The sequence below is a fragment of the Nipponia nippon genome, unplaced genomic scaffold (genome assembly GCF_047370975.1).
Source record: "Nipponia nippon isolate SJK-2023a ecotype South Korea unplaced genomic scaffold, ASM4737097v1 scaffold_11, whole genome shotgun sequence".
Lineage (NCBI taxonomy): Eukaryota > Metazoa > Chordata > Aves > Pelecaniformes > Threskiornithidae > Nipponia > Nipponia nippon.
In genome coordinates, this window is record NW_028262302.1 from 30,887,981 (window position 1) to 30,904,308 (window position 16,328).

Sequence of the window (16,328 nt, forward strand, 5' to 3'; positions counted from 1 at the left end):
TATTTGCCGTATCTTCCTTGAGGCCAGGCATACGAATGGCCACCCTTCACCTTGTTGTCTCTCCCTCGTGGAGGAACACACTGATGTGGTTTCCTACCCAAGCCAAAATAATAGACAATTGAGTTTGACACACAGAATTTGCAGGTTCAAATCTCAAAGAAGACCACAGCTAAAATAAAAAGCTGGACACTCATGTATTGATTTCAACTCTTGTGACTGATGCTCAAACAGCTACTTGTCTTGCTGGAGCAGGTACTGCAGGACGTTTCTCAAAGGGAAGAGCTTAGGCAGCAGACTGTTAGTCTGGCTGCTCTTACAGCCGAGGCTTCCGAACCAGACAGATTCCATGGTGGACACAAGGGCAATTCAAGTCTGTGGGAAGGTGAAGCTTTGCTCGACTATGCTTAATTTCATCCTTTGTAGGACTGTAACACCTAGATGCTCCATTTAACATCAGACCTCCGCAGGCACCTAGTGCGGACTTGTTGCTCAGAGCAGAGGAAGGTTCAGAGCCCGTTGTCCTGCCGGCGCTGGGCTAACGAGGGCCCCGAAAGCATGCTTCGAGGGCCATCACCAAGCGAGTGGCGGGTCTCCACACGAACGGTACACGATTACTGACAGAACTCAACAGAGACGTCTCTTCTGATGTGTGCTGCGGGCCTGGTGGCACGGCCAGCGCATCACCCCGCAGTAACGCAGCGTGCAGGGAGCGTGGGTATGGCTCTCCGAGCAGAAAGGAATTGCTCCAGCACTGCACCGTCGTGGGGGCTGATCACAAAGCAAAGCTGCAGTTCTGCAAAAAGCCCCCATAAAACTCCAAAACGGGCAGTCAAATAAAAACAGAGCCACTGCTGCATTGTATTTTTGGGGTGGAGGGAGAGTTGGTTAGCTGAAAAGGAAAGAGAACGGTTCTGAATGACAGTGCCATGGCAAGAGACAGCACAAGTGCTAATGATTTGCCACTAGCTGTAAACACAGGGTGGCTTGAGCAACAGCCTCATTTATTCCCATCACCTCTCCCTATATGTCCCGGGGGGGAATTATTATTGAATAAGAATGAAAACAAGTATTAAACTGCAGAAAAAGGTTTATTATCCTCACAGTTGGAAAACAAATACACTTCAGAAAGGCACTTCCAGCTTTAGACAGTTTCAAATTACAATCTTCATTCATCTGTCCATTTTGCAAAGCAACTTCACTCTGTGGAAAAACCATTTGATTTCCAATGCTTTAGGACACCATGAACAACAGGCCGGTGAGCTCTGCTGCCCTCGTGCTGCATGCCGCAGTGTTCGAAAGCCTGGCTGAGAGCACGCCACAGTCTCCTCCCCTACCTGCAGCAAGCAGATAAATTGATCTATGTTGAAATTACTCTCCATTTTATCAAGTGAGGCTGTTTTGAGGATAACATCTACAGATACGGGTTCCTGAATGATCTTGTGTTCATTCAGATATGAATTTGGGATTACAAGTTAAGGGATAATTAATATATTGTCTGGAAGAAAGTGAAATGGTACCTCCATCAAGAGAATGAACCACATGCCTTAAAACAGTGTCATCTTAGGATGGTGCACCAGAGATATTTAATTCAGTATGGCATCACATTGCCTGTCTCACCTGATAAATGGGTCTCCTACTTCTAATCTGCACGGGAATTAAAGTCTTCAGACTATCTGCCTTATCACAAATAAATTACACGTTTGTTTTAATGACTTTGAAATTTCCCTCTGACAAATTCTAAAGGTATAAATAATCTCAGAAGTCTTGCAGGAAGATAAACAGTCATGCTTTAATAATCATAATTCACAAAGCAAACAACGCCTGGGTTTATATCGAAACACAGCATCGTTCTGCCCAAAGAGGGGAAGAAGGAGTATGAGAAGCACGGTGTTGATTGTCTCCTAAGCAAGTCAGGTTCAGATGGGCGCCAGTGCGGGCAGCATGTACCCTGAGATGTCTGGATACAATTTACAAGTCCCAGAGGAAGATTTCTAGGCAGCTCCCCCTCATGCCAAAGCCTTTGCATTTCAGCTCAAGGGGCAGAGCACCACGGATGTCCTGCCCAACCTTATACCAGAGCCAGCTTGCCAAAACCTGACATCTCACCACCACGACGTGAAGGACTGACTCATAAGGCATCTCTCTTGGGAAATGCACAACCTTCAGAAGTGACCACTCTGTCTTTGTCTCATTGATGGTGCCACAGCCTCTACTATGACAGAGAAACATAAAAGCAGAGACAGCAACTCCCTTCTTGGCCTCCAGCCCTCCTGTGTGTGTGGAAAGGGAGTTAAGGACAAGTTACTCAAAAGGATTGTATTTTCTTGCATAAGAAGATGCAAAGTAGCACACCTACTGGAAAAATCCTACGTTTTCACCCTATGCTGGCTGAAGCAGGACCAAGGGTCCCAAAACAAGACCATCCTTATGAGCAAGAGACAGAGTCCCTCAAAAACCAAAAACCAGAACCCAAGCCTGCATCAGCGATGGCTCTCCTAGGTGACCGAGTACCATGTGTTAGCTGAAGAGGGGAGCGTGCTGCTCAGCAATCTACAGAGTTCTTCCTTCCTTCCTTCCTTCCCCAGCTCCCTCACAATACCTCTTTCCTAGTTTTACACTTGAAGGTAAGATCAAAATAGACCTGACCATTGCAAATACAGGTAATTCATCTCTCAAAGGCACTGAGGCCGAGGTGTGGGCAGAAGCACAAGGCTTTCAAGAGGTACTGCTGCTCAGCACAGAGATCAGGGCTGCAGGCTGCTCCTCTTTTCCTTGCACCTACAGCCTCTACTCCCACGGAGCGCCGGGCCTTGCTGCACACCACAAAGGGTTTGTCTGGCGGAGAAAGGCCCTGTCCTGCTCCCTGCTTGCGGGGTGACCACCCAGCTGCAGCAGAGCAATTCAGGCAGGGCGAGCTGCCCTCGGGCTGCAAACTAAAGAGTCGTCCTACCTGACTTCCCGAGGTATGGCCCGCTACTCTTTCTTCAGGAAGGAGCAGGTCCTTGCAAGTCTGCTGAACATCTCCCAGCTGCCCCACCAGAAAGTAAACCTGGGATCTCCAGAGCTGTAAGACATGAGCTACTGCCCGCTGCTGTAAGAAATCGCTGCTTCCCAAGTTAAGACCAATAACTGTAGAACTGCAGACACTCAGTAACATGCAAGCGACAGAAAGGCTTAAAAGGGCTGGAGGAGTCCTAATAATTGTTTCTGGCAGAAATCAGCAGTTTTCAGCACCAGCTTTCCCTGTCTTTGGTCTCACACCAGTCCTTTCTCTGGCTTCCATCTCTGAACACCCTCTGAACAGCTGAAATCAACCTTTAGGTTCAGTGAGGAAGAAGTCCACAGCGTGCTAAAAAATCCAGACTCACCTTCAAGAGCACATAAAAGCCATTTTTCAGTGGCAATGCAGTCAATTTACCTGAAAGACTGGTTTTTACCAAGTTATTAAATCTGGGACTCATGGTATTAGATAACTCAGTTGCCTTTTATTTCTGGTTTTGAACTATCAAGTGGCAGAAGGGGAAACGAAAATGGCAGAAAAGAAAAACTCTTCCGAGGACATAATGGCCCATTAAGCAAAATTTTAAACCAACTTGTCTTCGGCTCTCTGTTGCTCAAATGCAATTCTGTTCCTTCCCTTCAGGCTGTTATTAACACTTTTATAATGAGTAACTAAAATAAAACTCAAGTGAATAAATACGCTCAAGGTATTTTGTTATTTCTGCAATTAGAGACAAACTGCCACAGTAAAGCTAAAAGCATTTGGGAAATTATATTCAAGGAAACGCTTGCCATAACTACAGTAATCCTTGGGCTGCTCTTAGCAACTGCAGTGAATGCTGTGAAGAAGCTGGGTCTCTGTCGTTAGCCACGGATAAAGGACAATTTGTCGTCTGCTATGGCACTGTGCGGCACGGCAAAATTAAATCATGAAGGGGATCGAAGTTCTGCAAAATCCTGTATTGGCAGCAATATTCACAAATTGCCACAGAGTTTAAAACAAACCCAAACAAAACCCATAACTATTTATTCCTCAGAAGACAAGCATTCGCTCGGGTGAAAAGTGGTCCTGAAAGGGGAGAGCCCCGTAATTATGCTAGCTGTGCTGCCCAGGTGAATTCCCCATCATATAAAACGCATACCCTGAATAAACCCCGATCTGTCAGTTGCTGGCTAAAGTTCTGGCTTGTTTTATCGTCTATACATCTTCGATCACCAGCAAGCAGGGAGAAGGCAGCCTACAGGCTTTTTTGACCCGATATTGGCCATGAAGAGGAGGCTCTGCCTGCCGAGCGCTCTGCGCTCTGGGCCGTGGGAGCCCGGAGCGGGTCCCCTCCGGGACACAGGCACGGGAGCGTGGTGTGAGGCTCCCCGCTCTCACCAGTCACACACGGCCTCTTTGTCACCCCTCGGTGACAAGGTTTCATATCAGATAGCAGAACTCACTCTTGTGAGTATAGCACTACATGCCCACAGGGCAGCATGCCCAGCATTGCAGGTAACTATTACATGAGCTTAGTAATTATTTATTCCAGCAAAACTCAAAGGGAATTTATTCTTGGAAGAAAGGATGGTAGAAAAAGGGAAAGTAACAGGGAGACAGGTTTTACAAAAAACATTTTCTTCTGTGACTGGCTAACAGGCTTTTGGAAAGCAGAAGACAGCAAACGTCATTTATTTTTACTTTAATAATGCTTCTGAGGCTCTTTAGCATGACATTTCCAAGCAAGCTAGCAAGTCCTGGTTTTGTCTGGGACAGAGTTAATTTTCTTCCTAGTAGCTGGCACAGTGCTGTGTTTTGGGTTTAGGATGAGAACAATGTTGATAGCACACGGATGTTTTCGTTGTTGCTGAGCAGTGCTTACAGCAGTCAAGGACCTTCCAGCTCCCCATGCTCGGCTGGGTGCACAAGGAGCTGGAGGGGGCACAGCCAGGACAGCTGGCCCAGACTGGCCACAGGGCTACTCCGTACCGTATGGCATCATGCCGAACAAAAAACTGGGGGAGCTGACCGGGGGGCGCGCGGCCGCTGCTCAGGAACTGGCTGGGCATCGGTCAGTTGGCAGTGAGCAATTGCATTGTGCATCACTTGTTTTGTATATGCTTTTGTCATGATTATTTTCCCTTCCTTTTCTGTCCTATTAAATTGTCTTTCTCTCGAACCACGAGTTTTACCTTTTTCCGATCCTCTCCCCCATCCCACTGGGGACAGCGAGCGAGCGGCTGGGTGGGGTTTAGCTGCCTGCCGGGTTAAACCACGACAGAAACATGGTCGAGATGAAACAAAGGGGTAGGAAGCCAGAACACCCTACCGAGAGAGCAGTTATCCGTGACCCAGGGGGGCATGCTGAGCGTGCTTCTGCATCTCGCTGGGTCTGATGCTATTTGACCTTTCCCACAACGGCCTGGATGAGGAAAAACAGCGCCTGTATGATAGGCACAGCTGAGACCGATCTGGGGCAGTCTGTAAGTGGCTTGGTCAACCAGACTGAGAATTCAAAAGAATCATGACAGCTGGAAAATGGATTTGAAAAAAATGTTTAAATTGAAGAATGAGAAGTGCCCAGTACTACACGAAGCAGTGCAAGCTGCAGAAGTACAGGCTGGGGAGAAAACGGGCTAGCCAGAAGCTCCTCAGAAAGGGGCTGGGTCTACAGTGGATTGCAAGCAAACTGCAATATTAGCTAGCAATTCCCAGTCATTAGGGAAAAAGGCAAATGTCAATCTGCGATGCACGAACAGCAGTGTGCTCAGAGGGGGCTGGGGAGCACTTCAGCATCTTCCCTCTCCCGCACGGTATGGCCCCGCAGGGGACCCACTTCCACAGCCGGTCGCAGTCTGGCCTGAGCCCCACGGAGGTCGGCAGAGCCACCGGGAAGCAGTTTTGGAGCATGATGTGTCCGGGCTAAGCTGGCACACAGGGCTGGGACAGGCTTAGCCTGATGCCACCCCAGCTGCTGTGCAGTGCTGGCGCAGGCAGGCCCCTGCCTTTAGCAGCACAGACATCAGAGGGTCTGGAGTCATTGCCTCAGGGACCAGACTGCGAAGATCCCAAACGTGTCATTCCCTCTGCCTAATACCTCCTGCCTTCAGTCACCTAATCCTCTCCGTGTTTGGTAGCATAACAACAGCGGGGTAGTTGTCCTTCCTTTGGCACTGCCTTGCAACCTGTGCCTGTGAACACCTGATTTTCCACTAGCAAGTTTGATTGACTTGTCCAAACAGCTTCCATCCAACAGACGTGATCCAGTTGTCGTAACTGCTGCATGCAGGTGACTTCTGTCCTTGTCTCTGTTTTCAGGGAGACAAGACACTCAGGAGCACAGAACAGTTGAGTCTCTACATTTCTAACATATGTTAATCATGGACTCTGATTGCCTCTGTAGTAATTTGGGTTGTTCTTGCATTTTACGGGCTTTGCACAGATTTCCTTACAGCAAAATGCTGTCTGAGAAATTAAAGGGTTGCTCCTTTTCTCTTTCAGATTCAGATCTCGAGTTCTTAGGTTTCGTCTTCTCGCCTTTAGCAAATCAAGCGCATTTTCAATTTTGACAGTAATTTCTCATCAGAGAAGAAAATAATTGATCAGGAAGCCATTTGCAAATGTGTTTCAAAGACAGCGTAATATGAATGAGAACTTCTGACTACATGGAAGTAGAACAGCAAAAGTTCACTGATAACAATTTCCCCAGGGTCAAGGAGGATGAAGTTTCTGAGTGAGCCAGTCCCCACGCTGGGTGCCCCCACGGGCAGCAGCCGGACATCTCAGGGGTGAGGCAGATCTAGAAGGCATTTGAGCATCGTGCCACAAGAGCAGGGGACTAAAACTGGTATTAAGTCACCTGCTAATTCCTAGCAACCTCCCTCTCACAGTGACTGCAGTCTAGGGCAGGATCCACACAAGACAGGCTTGTTTTGCTGTTGCATGAGGCAATGGCACTGCAGTGGCAGGGGTACGGCGAGGGACATGCCCGGTGTAGCTGGAAGGTATCCCAGCACAAACACAGCTCAACCCGCCGGACGCCAGCCTGCGCGCAAGCAGTGGCTTCTCGCTCCGACAGTGAAAACAGGAGCAGAAAGAGGACCCAAGCTGAACGCAGGTGTCATGGCCACGGTCGGGAATGAAAGTTTCAGAGGCTGCAAAAAGCCAATTAGATAAACCCACAGAAGAGAAATCCATGAAGAATTGTGAAGCACACAGATACCACGGCTGATTCAGAAGGTCCCTGAGCCATAACCTGCTGAAGGCTAAGGGAATGCACTGCAAAATTATCATTATAGACACCCCCCATTATTATTATACTCTTCCCCAAGCACCCCCTACTATTCCCCGCTGGCAGAGGCAGGGCGCTGGGCTGCACGGGCCCTTGGCCCGGGCAGTGCAGCTGCTCCTGGGCGATTTGGAGGTAAAAGCAAGCACGGTGCTGCTCACGCTGCGACAGCAGCACTGACGCGCTGGCGGTACGGATCCAGGGAATGGAAACGTCACGCCGTCTCTCCTGCGTGTCTGCTATCTGGGCTACAAAGATAGAGCAGTAATTGGCGTACATTGCTGGAAGATTAATAACCACTTGCAACATCTAATGACATTGCATTTCATGCTATGGTCTGATGGACATAATCTGCCCATGATCCACACAAAAGCTGTTTTACAAATCAGTTAACAATCATCAAAAGCAGCACTGATAATAAATGCATTATTTTTTAGTATTAATGTATTACAGCACTTTAATCCAAAAGAATTTTCGTTTTGTCACTTACAAATGAAATCCTTATCTCTCCTTGCAGTGGTAAAACATCATTTTAATATGATAGATGTGAAATGCTCTCTGTATTTTTCTACTTACAGTGTTTTTGTTGCCAGATAGATTACTTATAATATGGTTCCTTCAGATATTACTGAGAAGTATGCAGAAAATATCTGGATTCATATTCAGTCACTCAAAATCGTCATTCCATATAAAAGGCTAGTTTCACTTTAGGCTTTAAACCTACATATATATTGTATCAGACCATTTCCATGAATCACGACTTGATCGGGCTGTAGGTAATGTGCACAGAGACCACGTTTGCTGAATGCCAGTGGCTAATATAAATTTCTTGAACACTAAACTTTTCTTCTTTTGCAGCCGCAGCCCTGGGAATGACGCCACTGCCTGTCACCTCTGGGTTTGAACTTGCAACAGGCTGGGGCAGAAACTGATGCAAATAGCTCTAAAAGCATCACACAAGACCACCAAGAAAAGACACAGGAAGAAGAACTGAGTCTCTTCTTGCTATTCAAGACCATTCGATGACCCCCATAAGCAACCAGAGTGATTCACCCACATCTGGCAGCACAACGGCCAGGTTAAAGCAGGTGTCGCTGGATTTAATGATTCCTCTGGAACACGAGGAGAGGGTAGCTTGTTTCCACTACTTGTCTCTACCCTTCATTGCAACTAAGTTTGGTTTGTTGCCTATTTCAGGCCGTCTCCCCTGAACAGCGACGCATGAGGCATGGAAAAGCACTCTCATTCAGCAACTGCAAGTGCTGCTCTGCTGGCTGCAAGGTGTTGGAGGGTAAGGGTCCGGCGGGGACACACAGCATCTGCTTCTGTTGCAGCAGGGTGCTGCACACAGAGTCCAACGGGACAACTCAGTGCAATAGCCGAGACCTGCATTTCCAGGCCTGGGACGAGCTGTGTCAGGCTACATTTGCAGGGGACTCCAGGCGTTGCCTTACGGCCGCTAGTTTGCAAGGGAGTCAGGAAAAGGTGTCCCTGGCTGCAGCAGGGACACGCTAGTATGGTCTTATGTGATGTGACATATTAGCTGACACATTTTATTTGGTATGTCATACCCTCACTTGGGGAGGCTAACAAATGAAATCACAGCTGTCAACCATCCAAATTAAAAATAAATCACTCCACTGACCCTTGAACCCAAGCTGACAAGTCATTCCCCCACCCGACGGCATCGCATTCGCTTTCAGTTTCCAATCCTCTGCTATCATCCGTGCCTTAATTTATTTTCAGTTCTGGCCTAGAAAAGCCAGCTCTGCCCACCTTTAGCCACCTGGGTGCAGCCTCCGTTTGCTGTGAGGGTGGTGGTGCTCACAAGTGCAGTGACCCGCAGCCACGCTGGTGGGCTCCGGGGAGATGGGACGGATGGGACGTGATGGGACCGGGCTGGGGGAGCCTTGCCTGGAGCTGCTGGGTCCGGACACGGCTCCTGCTCACTGTGGAGGTGCCATTTGGGCAGCAGTCTGGGGAGGATGAACAAGGGCGCTCATCAGAGCCAGCTGAACCCCAGTCTAGCACCCACGTACCCAGTGGATCCAGCCCTGCCTGCGTGTCCTCTTTAGGCAGCTGGAGAACACCCTACAGAGAGGCCCTGGTACTCATGGGTGACTTTAAACGCCTCGGTATCTGCCAGATGGGCACTATGGCTGGGTGCAAGCAATCCAGGTGATTTCTAGAGTGTATTAAAGGTAATTTCCTGATGCAAATGATTGATGAAATGACCAGGGTCGATGCTGTGTTGGACCTGCTACTCAAACAAAGAAGAGAACTGTTGGATGATGCAGCCTTGGATACAGTGACCATGAGAAAATGTGGAGTTCAAGATCCTGAGAGGAATGAGCAAGATAAACAATGGAAATACAGCTGTGAGCTTCAGAAGAAAGTCATTTTGGCCTCTTCATGGACCTGCTCGGTAGGATCTGATGAGACTCTGCCCCGGGAGGGGTAAAGGGGCCCAGGAGAGCTGGCTAATTGTCAAGGACAGCCTCCTCAACGCACGAGAACGGTTCATTCCAATGAACAAAAAGTCAAGCAAGAGTGGCAAAAGGCCAGCGTGGATAAATGTGAAGCTCCTGACTGAGCTCAAACACAACAAAGAAACACGCAGAAGGTGGCAGCAGGGACAGGCTGCTTGGAAGGAAAACCAAAGCCACTGCCTGTACTTACGGGAATGGCGTCAGGAAAGCCAAAGCTCAGCTGGGGTTGAAGCTAGCAGGGCGGGAGACAGGCAGCAAGACAGGTTTCTGTAAGTGTACCACAGCAAAGGGAAGGCGAAGGAGAATGTGGGCGCAGTGCCCAGCGGGGCAGGGGAGCTAGTGACAAGTGACAGGAAAAGGCTGAGGACTCAATGCCTTCTGTGCCTCACTTTTCACAGGTAAGGCTTGTTCTCAGGCCTCCCAGGTTCCTCAGCCTTCTGGTAGTCTGTGGGAGAGAAGCAGTACCCAAAGCAGAGGAAGAGAAGTCACCCATCATGTAGCCCACTTGGATGTACACAAGCCCATGGGACTCTCTTGGGCTGCAGTAGCAAGAGTGTGGCCAGCAGGCCCAGAGAAGCGATCCTCTTCAGCTCCTGGGGCACCACAACTGGAGTGCTGTGTCCAGTTTTGGGCTCCCTTGTACAAAAAGGATACGGACATACCTGCTGCCTGACAACATGTACACCAAGTTTATTCTTGGCTATCTCACTTTTTTTGTTTGCCTTTCTGTTCTGTAGACTGACACTCCGAACCCATAGTCAGATCTCTCCATAAATGAAGGCAACTGAGAAGAACTGAGAATGTTTTTAATAAAACTATTTCAGACTCTATCCACAGAAGATGATATCATGGTTACAGATGAAAACCCTGAACTGTGTTTTCCATTTCAGACACATGTTCTCAGTAAGAAAAGAAACTCCTGTACATTTTAATAGTGAAACTCATCAAGAACTCCTGTTCCCAAGCAAACTGCTGCTAGGATGTTTAGCAGCATCAAAAAGACCTTCAAATAGACTATTTAGCAAATAGCTTTGCCTATGAGAGCTGAAAGATTTGGCAACGTTTAGTAATTTATGTTCTGCTTTTTTTAGGGGTAGGTAATAAATCAAAGAAGGTATTTTACCTGAAGATATGGAGAGAGAAGGTTCCCTCTGCTCTGCACCTTGATTATTTGTCTTCAGCTTCAAAGCATACAGCCGGTTGAAAGCTCCAAAAGGGACATATAATGATGCCCCGTAATCAACAGAGTAATCATGAGATGGCTGTGTTACATTACTCTCTCCAGAATGTTAATGGAGTGAGGACATTGCAGACTGATGTGCAACAAGGGTTTAAAATCCTTCCAAATGGTTTATTAGTCCATTATTTCTGATGCCGTGCCACTCCGTTATCAAGGCTGAGAACAGTAGGAGGAAGGCAGCCGCATAATACTCGCAGCTCGTTGAGAAGCAGTGCAGTCTTTATCTCCTCTCTGCTGCATCTCCCTTCTTCAAAGAGCAACACATAGAGAATTAAAACATTGTATGTTGGAAAAGCAATGTGGTTTTGACCTCCAGAACTGATCCTGGACTCACTTAGGCTTTAGGCTGCCCTGAGAGGTGCCAACTAGCCAGAGACGTGAACTCTAGCCACACGGACTCGCGACGTACGTGCTCTCACCTGCTCTGCTGGCTGCCAGCCTGCGGTCAGCCCTTGCACAAAGCATCCGCACCGCCTCCCGAGCAGCCCCTGCCAAGCTGGGCCGTGGCGTGCCCACCTGCACTTCTGCCTCCTCTGCCCACCCTGCACGAACAACGGACCGGGACCGCCCTGTGGCCCCCAGCACAGAGGGGATTCCCCTCCCGAAACCTGTGGTGCCTTGGGCTGTGTTTGGCAGGGTGCGTGCCCAGAGGTAAGCACCAGGGGTGACGAACAGGTCTGGATTTGCAGATGGGCTCGGACCACACGTAGGGGCTCAGGGTTGTGGGGTACCACCAGGAAATCAGGGCTCCACAGGATGGACTAATGATAAGGAGGGTGATTCTGTGGACAAATTTCAGGTCACTGCCTTCGGTCAGAAGGTATAAAAGGTCTCCCAGAAGACATCAGGCATTTGACAGCCACAAACTTCTGCTGGGAGCAGAGGAACCATTCCCAGTGCTGGGCTGGACAGGTCAGGGACATAGGAAGGTGACATGAGACCTGGGAAAGACAACCACTCCTTGGCAAAGTGTCCCCACAGGCCCAGATCCAAACCATGGACCGTTTGGTATCGTTCAGCTGTGCAGCTGGAAATGCAAAGGAAAAACTACTCCCTCTGCTGCTGTCCCTGGGTCAGGAGGAAAAGGACTGACTAACGCTAAGAGCATCAGCTGGATTATCTGTATTGAAAACTTAACTTTCGCTAAAGAAAATACTAATTTCGAGTAACTTTACAGGAGATAACAGCTCTTGTTTAACGACAGCACACAGAAATCCATGGCAGTTAGTGCTGAGCGCAGCGGCAGCGCAGAGCAGCGCGGGAAGAGCCAGAGGCGCGCCTGCAGCTCAGCGGGCTCTGCCCAGGGCTGCCGCTGCCACGCTGCCAGCGGGCGCCTGCGGGCCGCCAACCGGGACGGCTCCGAGACGTCAGCACGGGAATCAAGACTAACTCAAACCTCTCTCCTGACTGCTTCTTTCAATGAAAGACTATTTTCAAAACAGCATTCAGAAAAACGACTGTTTTATGCGGAAAGTGCTTATTCAAAAGCCACAGCACTCCAGCTGAGCATGTCCAACAAAATCCTTCCCATCACAAATGTTGCTCTCGTATCTTGGCACAGCCCTCCGATACGTGCTGATGCCGCCCCATCTATGCACCAGTCCCCAATACCATGCACTATAATGCCATGAAATCCTAACGAGAAGGATGCACAAGGCATCACGGGAGAGTAATCCAACCCAAACCCCGCTCTTAGGAGTCAGCATGACACAACGCCCCAACAGCATTTCTAGCCTTAGCCAAAAGTTTCCCGTTTTCAGGTTTTGCCAGGAAGTCGAGGTCATCCCTAGACACATCTTGCAAGAAATGTTTTCAATTTCCTCTCCTGAAATAATCACAGAAAAATTAATTTTTAGAAAGTTCTTTCTGAAATTTAATTCAGGTGAATGTGTCAGGGAAGAGAGGTTATTTCATCCGGTGCCATTCTCCAGTTAAGCTGCACTAATAGCTCTGACTCTTACCAACTTATTTCTTTCCATAAGTCAAAACAGGGCTGGCGAGCAGGGGAACACAGACTTGAAGGGATACTCTTTGACCTCTTTATCTTCACTCTAGCAACATCTCTGACCTGATCTAATTTATTCTCCACAGAGCGATTAAAAAAATATGAAAAAGAGTAAGTCAAATTGCTGGAGAGGTTTCATGCAGCTGAAAACTGCTTCACACGCTCCCATTAATTGCTTGTTTCTGTCCTAGTCTCTTTGCATGCAATTTTGACTCCCTGACAGGAAGGCATTTGCAGAGGTAAGACAGTACAAAAGACAGAGGTCAATATTGCAGATGTTCTTCTGGGCAGCCCTGAAAGGTTTCTAAATCGCGTGTGTGTCTCCGTGCCACCGGCGCGGGTCCTGCTGAGGTGAGGTGCCGTGCTGAGGCCCTGCAGCCCACTGTGCCCACCGAATCCCAGGCTCCCGGGACGGTGGAGGTGGGAAGGCACCTCTGGATGTCCCCTGGTCTAACGCCCTGGTCCAGCACCACCTGCTCTGCACGCAGAGGTGGGAGCAGCTGATGCTGAAATAGCTTTCACCGGCTAAGAGCTCACCTCCCCAGGAGTCCTCCAAGTACTTCCAGGCAATTTCAGACCCTGCCATAGACTTTAAGTGCAGGAGGTGAAACAAGTAGAGCAGAGAATCCATCCCAACCTACCACACTTCGGACACTGCAGCTTAGGAGAAGGCTTACTGCTCGCGTTGATTGCAAAGCCTGGTCCTTCGCAGGATGAACACTGTGACATTTCTTCCCCGGGTGGGAAAGGCTGGGAGGCCCATTCTGCGGGACAACTCCATGGCATACCCGGCCCGGGGAAAGCATTTGCATCAGGATCCACACCAGGAGCTGACACATCTCGTCCCGCCTGCCTTGTGATGCTAATGCAAGTGGAAGAAACAACTATTTTCTGTCCTCTCTAGGCTGCCTTATTGCTGCCAACTGGTGCCTGGCACCGAGCAGGACATGAACTAAAGACTGTTCTCGCCACCTGGTGCTGCTGATGGTAATTACAGGAGAGCAGTTATGGGATGCCCTAGTCTTACGCTTCAGCTGCCTTCTCAGGGCAGTTGCACATGGGACCGGGCTATTGTAATTGCCATCAGCAGAACCAGATGGAGAAAACGGTCTTGGAGCCCCGTTCAGTGCCACACAGGAACAACGCCGATAACAACACTGTCATAGTGCAGTCTTTCGAGAGGACGGAAAACAGTTGCTGTTTCTTCCATTTGCATCAGCATTGCAAAGCGGATGGCCTGGGATGTGTGCTTCGGTGCAGAGGCGTTCCCCAGGCTGGGTGTCTGAATTGTTTTCCTAGGCAAATCTGCTCGTGTGATGGGACCTTTGCGTCTGCAGGAATGGACCATCTTCTGGATTCAGATGTGCTAAACACCTTCCTGCTGTGGCAGAGTGCTTTTGCTGGCACTTTGTGTCTCTGTGCCCACCGTGTGCTACTTCATCCAGCTTCTCGAGAAGAAATAACCTCAAAGCCCCTTGAAGCTAGTAGAAAGCCTCCCACTAATATGAACTGGCTCTGCATCAAGGCTCCGCTACTTTGATTCTGAATCGCTCTGGGACCACAGGCCAACCCGCACCTAAAACTCCTGTCTCCCTGTGCCACACAAAAACAACGTTCCAGTGTTCCAGCATGACACAGGCTCAGGGCAGGAGTTAGGTATATAGCACTACTGCTAAGCCCTGGACTGTTGCTCAGTTTACCACCGAAGCGGGAGAAACTCTAGCATATGGAGACAGGATTATTTATCACAGAATCATAGAATCATAGAATTGTTTAGGTTGGAAAAGACCTTTAAGATCATCAAGTCCAACTGTTAACCCAGCGCTGCCAAGCCCACCACTAAACCATGTCCCTAAGCACCGCATCTACACGTCTTTTAAATCCCTCCAGGGATGGGGACTCAGCCCCTGCCCTGGGCCAGGGCCTGACAGCCCTTTGGGGGAAGAAATTTTTCCTAATATCCAACCTAAACCTGCCCTGGAAAACTTGAGGCCGTTTCCTCTCGTATTTATATTTAAGTAGCCACTCTCCTCCTGCCTGGGTACAGGATAAAGGAGCGAGGCGCTGCTGCCTCGTGGCAAGGCACCGTGCTGCTCTAACGGCCCTTCCACCCAGCGTCCTAGCGTCTCCTCTCCACCCCGGCACATTCACGCACTCGCTGTAGAAATGGTTCCTTCAAACTGCGGAGAACAAACCCCAGAGTGCGACCTGCATGGGAAGCTTCACATGGGGACCTCTCAGCATCACCCCTGTGTGAGTTTGGGGTGACAGTGACATCCTGAGGATTTCACAGATTCTCTGACTTTCAGTGTTTTCAGTGTTTTTAATTTCTCCATTCCAGTGACTGTGTGCTCTGTGCCCTGACTACAGAGCTGGGAAGTGGTCCCAGGGCTACTAACCACGGCACGCAGCGCAGAGCGCTCGCAGGAGGCCCGTGGGGTGTGAACGCTGCAGACAAGTGTGGCCTCAGGGTTGCACCCCATCTACCCACCCTCTCCCCCGCTGGGGACTCTGCAGCCACAGCGTTCCCCAGCAGGCAGGCCAGCCAAAAACCAGCGCGGGGAGCAGACCTGAGAGTGGACTTTGGCTCCCTGCTATTAACACTACTGGATTTGACGGGAAAGAAAGCAGCAGACAACCAAGAGGGCAGAATCAGCATCTGGAGCAATTAAATTTGAAATCAATTACATAAATTATGTAATGAGAAAAGATTAGCTAAATTAGTGTTTCTGCATGAACTCAGAATGCAGATGGCATGGCCACAGCCTATGCCTTGAGCGCACTCCTGCTCTGCATTAACACTCTCCATTACCGCACACAATATCTCATTTGGTGCATTTGGCGACTGAAATATGTCAAGTTTCAGACAGAGACAAATCGAGGTCTGCAGCATTTGCTCTTTCCCCCTAGTTGAGCTCCTGCCGGAGTGCCCGACGGCACCTCCGTGACACCACGCCAGTCACAGCAGAGCTCTGGCTTAACGTCAGTGAGGCGTCATCTGGAGCTGACACAGTCGCGTAATGGCAGACCTTGGGCTGCTTCTGAAGAAAATGAATTAGCTTACAGAGGTAGTCAACTGGAAAGCTGAAACTATCATTTTCCCAAGATATTCAAGGTAAAAAGCCTCAGGGACAATCTTTTGTCAGTTTCTGAGACTTGATTAACTGCCTTAATTCCACATGATTAATGGCTTTGAAATCTCAGGAGACCCAAGTCTCTATGACTGGAGTGTCTTTAAGAAAGCCTTTTTCTAAAGACCCCTACGAGCTGCTCGAGAGCTGCAGCCACCGGTGTCCCCGACAGACCCTGTGCCCTTCCTCCTC

At 49.1% G+C, this 16,328-nt stretch overlaps 1 long non-coding RNA gene across 1 annotated transcript in view; it reads right to left on the reverse strand.

The window, feature by feature from the left end:
- Positions 1–1,201: 1,201 nt before the first annotated feature.
- Positions 1,202–16,328, reverse strand: part of LOC148056949 (uncharacterized) — a 54,345-nt gene continuing 39,218 nt past the window's right edge. Inside the window, exon 4 of the long non-coding RNA XR_015702185.1 lies at positions 1,202–1,334. This is a non-coding gene — a long non-coding RNA (uncharacterized LOC148056949). The remainder of the gene's footprint in view (positions 1,335–16,328) is intronic.